The sequence below is a fragment of the Olea europaea genome, chromosome 9 (assembly GCF_002742605.1).
Source record: "Olea europaea var. sylvestris chromosome 9, O_europaea_v1, whole genome shotgun sequence".
Lineage (NCBI taxonomy): Eukaryota > Viridiplantae > Streptophyta > Magnoliopsida > Lamiales > Oleaceae > Olea > Olea europaea.
The window spans coordinates 7,202,002-7,206,774 of NC_036245.1; the positions used below are offsets into that span (position 1 = coordinate 7,202,002).

General features: G+C 33.4%; 1 long non-coding RNA gene across 2 annotated transcripts; it reads right to left on the bottom strand.

The window, feature by feature from the left end:
* Positions 1 to 1,397: 1,397 nt before the first annotated feature.
* LOC111399536 lies at positions 1,398 to 4,549 on the bottom strand. Of its 2 annotated transcripts, none has more exons than XR_002703727.1 (4): positions 4,221 to 4,549; positions 2,187 to 4,068; positions 1,919 to 2,032; positions 1,398 to 1,818 (listed from the first exon to the last, which is right to left on the bottom strand). It is a non-coding gene; the product is annotated as an uncharacterized LOC111399536 (long non-coding RNA). The 2 variants fall into 2 exon arrangements; XR_002703726.1 differs by having other exon boundaries at positions 2,187 to 4,109.
* Between the last annotated feature and the right edge of the window lie 224 nt (positions 4,550 to 4,773).

The window sequence follows — 4,773 nt, forward strand, 5'->3', positions numbered from 1 at the left end:
ACTATAAAGTCACCATACAAAAAATCAATATATTCTTCTCTCTCGTCAACCTGTTATTATTAGGGGAATTTACATAAATGTCACTAAATTTGAAAATGCATAAAAAAATTTGCCTTGCACAATTTTTTTCCAAAAATGTCACTTTTTCTCCATAAAATGTCCATCTTACCCTTTGAGACCTTTTTAGGAGCAATAAATGCTTGATTTGAATGCAATTAATGGTGTGATGTGATTATTTATTTTTCTTTATTGTTAACATTGAAGAAATGAATATTATATTGTATAATATGAATTTTTGATTAAAAAAATGGTGGAATCTATAGAAAATACACACACACACACACACGTAAGACTTGAAATAGTTTCTTCTTCTTCTTCATCTCTCTTCCATCATCAACAAGGCAACAAGGAAAGCTATTAATCAATCTCAAAGGTGAGGTAGTAGGAAAGAAATATTTTCATGACATACTTGACTACTTTAAATGTTCAATAGAACATTGTCATAATTAATTGTCAATTTTTAATCTCTTATTCATTGATGTGTTTAATTTTTGGTATTTTTAGAAAGGAAAAAAATATCAATATTCTCAACAAAATCTAAAGGATTCCATATTTAATGAAGCATTGAGTTATACTTTTTTTATATATGTGGGAAGATTAGTGGATGTTGTAGTTGAGAATTGATTATCACCATTAATATTTTGCAATAAATTCTTCAAACAGTCAAACACATGATTTTTAGCTTCCCCGAAAATTATGATAGTTCAACTGTTGAGCAATTTCGTTGAAACCGTCGGGTTAAACATTTTAACTGTCGAACTCGACATTTAGTAACTGTTGGGATGGACAGATAATTCAATTGTCGATTTTGACACCTGAAAAGCTCTCTTTTTGGTACTACATGGATCAAAGTATTCTAATGCACCAATTTGACGGTATTAAATCTTTCGACATATGAATGTGCAGAACTCTTACTTTTGTGTCCCAACATTTCAGGTATGGTTCAGGATTTGAGATTCATCATGTTATATGGGGAGAGCTTTGCTCACATGGATGACGAATGGAAGTGGAGAGGGGACAAAACGACTTCCATATACGATTTTCAATCCCCAGCCAAATGAATTGTAAATTGCAATGTTGTAATTAGTCCACCAAATTACGCACATGATGAACCCCATTTGTTAACATCAACACAAATAACGGCATTTGCGTACACATTATCCGCTTACATTATTCAGAATAATAAGTAAAAAGTTTTGTCAAAATATCTTTGACAACGTACAATTAGCCAATCATACTCTACGGTCGTTCAATATACATTGAGGGAGGATGCGAAACCACTTCCCTGTTTGTCCATTTAAAAATGTAATTTTCAATACCCACAAAATTTATCATAATTTGGAACATCGTAATCCGTGGAGTCAATTCAGCTAATGATAAACACCATTTCATAACATCCGCTGAACGTGGTACAAAATATAGATCTACAGTCCAACGGTTAATTTGTCATTCCCGACAAATAGAAATCTGTAATTCTCGACAGTTCGATCGGACTGGATTACACAAAATACACTACCCGGATTACATCTTAGGGACATGTTCATGCGGACATTTTGGTTCTGTGTTAATCAAATTTATCCCTACAAATGACTAGAATATACACTACTTATCCAAATGCACCTTGACCACCTAAAATTTTCATATTTCCATGCAAATTCTCGTTGTTGGTTGGATCTCTGTTGTACCCACGGCCACGACCATGATCATATCTTCGTCCACTACGGCCTCTTCCTACAAAGTCATAGTTTGCCTCTCTGACTGCTCAAACGAACAAACACGAAATATAAGTAGTAAAAAAGATGAGTTGAAAATAGGAAATATTTGGAGTTAAAATTGTCTTGAGGGAACAGAACATTACCCAAAAGAGAAATTTATGAAATATACATACTTTAGGTTATGAATGTCCAATTTCTGTACAACTTTACAATCAATTTGTGTAAAAGTGATCCCTTGTCTTCATTTTTGAGTGTACCTAGGAAATCCCACGAGCCATCAATCCATTATGTTAAAAGAAACTGCAGATCAATTTCTTACAGGAAATCCCACGAGCCATCAATCCATTTATTAGATATAATCAAAATGAGAAAAAAAAAAATGATGGTAAAGGCAACAAGAATAGAGCGTACAGCCAGGTAATGTCTATTGGCAATATCTTATCCACCTCTGTACTTTTGAAAACCAGAAAGAATGGTAGGCCTCTTTGTCCTGTTCTTTGCCAATACAAGTGTGCTAACAAAACTGGTAGACCTTGGAGCTTCTATAGTAGAGCTTAGTATTTCATTCTTCCATAACCCCATATTTTGTTCTCGTATGTGAATGTTTAACATGATTAAAACGAAAATAAAATACTTATATATATATATATATATATATATATATATATATAATGAAACATATTCCATTAAACATAAAGAGACTATAACAGCATTCATTATTTGAATCCGATAGGAATGAAACCATCGAATAGGATCACGTGAAATATAAGAATTACTCCTTTAAGGTATAAAAATTAGACCTTCAATGAACAATCAAGTATTGCAAAATAACATATAAGTTTTCCATTTTTCAAGAACAATAACCGCTACTATACAAGAAGACAATCAAAATTTTCACAACCCAAAACTAACATGATTATCGCATCCCGTTAAAATTTTAGCCTCAAAGGCTATTAAAAAAAGGGTACAAAGACTGGACCTTTTCTTTTCTAACAAGCTCGAAGCTTTGAACATGAATAGTAGTAGCAAAAACTTCATGAAGTGGGTTAGTGCCTGGCTATGAATATTTCCAACATACCTGCATTCTCTCATAAATAAAAATCCAAATCCACATTCACACAAAATCTTTGGAACACTGGAGTCAAAGATTTGAGGCTGAAATACTTCCACGATGTTAGAGCTTCTTCTGTTCCTATTATTCTCATATTCAACAGTAAAATGCTTGCCAGAAGCACTTCTTTTTGGATAAGTTCTAAAAATAGTCCTAGTAACTTGGGGTTGAAGTCTTTCTTCATCACACCATCTGATCTAAGACTATTATTGAATGGCCTAATAAAACTATATATTTTAATCACATCACTTACTTTTGTTTTACAACTTTCTCTTCTAACATGTTTTCTTTTGGGACCTCATTGATTCTTGTGAACAATTATACACGGTCCATGTCTGACAATTTAGGTCATCATTTTTTTCCTGTTTATCTTCAATCGAATCATCTCGATTTGTTATGGGTATTCATTTCTTATTTCATCCATTCTTTTATCGCCATACATCCATCTTAAAAGTTTTATTCGCCTTATGAATAATTGCCATTTCATAGACAAAATTTAGTACAAAAAGGTTGATCTAACAAGCATTGGCACTTGCCTTTCAAATTGAGTACATATTTCACAAAACATAGATTTCTCATAGCATTGCTCCATTTCATTATGTGAGGTCAATATTTAAAGTAATCACGTTGCAAAATGACAAGAACCTATTGTGACTGGTATCATCCTTATTCCTTCTTAAAGAAATGGACAAAGACCTATAAATTTCAAAATACTCCTCCATACTTCCACTTTATAGTTTATCCATGTCTTGGCACAATAAACTAAGATTACTGTAGCTAAAGAATAAATGATAAGGCACAACGCAAAATATTAATACAAGTCTATGGCAAACGAAATTTTTCTAAGTGACCAAAGTATGCAAAATGATTTCTATAGCAAATTTTTGAGGCTTGAAATTGAACTAATTTTAAACTGTATATTGTAGCTCTCTCTCATAACTTCATAATCAGACTTGTAATTGAAGTACTTTCGAAGATAAAATCATAAATACCTCCAAAAAAGTAGTGGTCAAGGTCTTAGAAGAAGAAAAACATTTCTTTAAGAAGCACAGCTTCCGGGAATGTCCCTCGTGTCTTCATTAGATTCAGGAACAAAGCTATGGTTGCTCTCTCTTTTATTCTTTTCTTTCTTTGCTGTCGGCACTGTTGCTGAGGTGCCCTGAGCCTCACCTTCTGTAAAGACTGTAGTCAAAAGGGTGAAGTATGGTACTTATGTAGATTTGCTGAAACCAAGAAATGAGAGTTCCCAATTAGAGTAGAGAAGCCACTGGAAAATGGGTTCAACAATTTTTTTTGATATCGAAGAACCGCTAATGAAAGGTTACGAAATCGACCTTGGCCTCGCGGTCGCTGATGTCGAGCTTCAGGTTCTTCTCCACCTTGCCGACCACCGCAACGGATCCTTCTTCTTCATCGTCTTCGTCTCCTTCGTCCTCATACCCAGACTGTATGTTGAAGTTCGATGAAATCCAAATCCCCTTCGTCCTCGTACCCAAAGTCGATGTTGGAGTCCGATAGAAATGGAGATACAAACGTCAAGTACGTATGAAGAAAGAGAAGAGATCAAAAAGTACCTTTATAGGGGAGATATTTAGTAAACAATAGTGAACCTGTTAATGAACAATAGTGAATCTGGATTGGTGTGAAAACGAGGAGACAAAAATGAATAATGCACACCACACTCTCTCTTTTTAACGAAGGATATGTAAGGTATTTGAATTATCTAAATGGGCAAGAATGTCCAAAATTTTTCAAAATTGACAATTTTGCAAAGACATAAAAAATGTGACATTTTTGTAAATGCAAAGCCAAAAATTGACTATTTTCGTAATTTCCACTTATTTATTATTACACATTCTTAAGAATTGATTTTTTCTAATAAGGTTG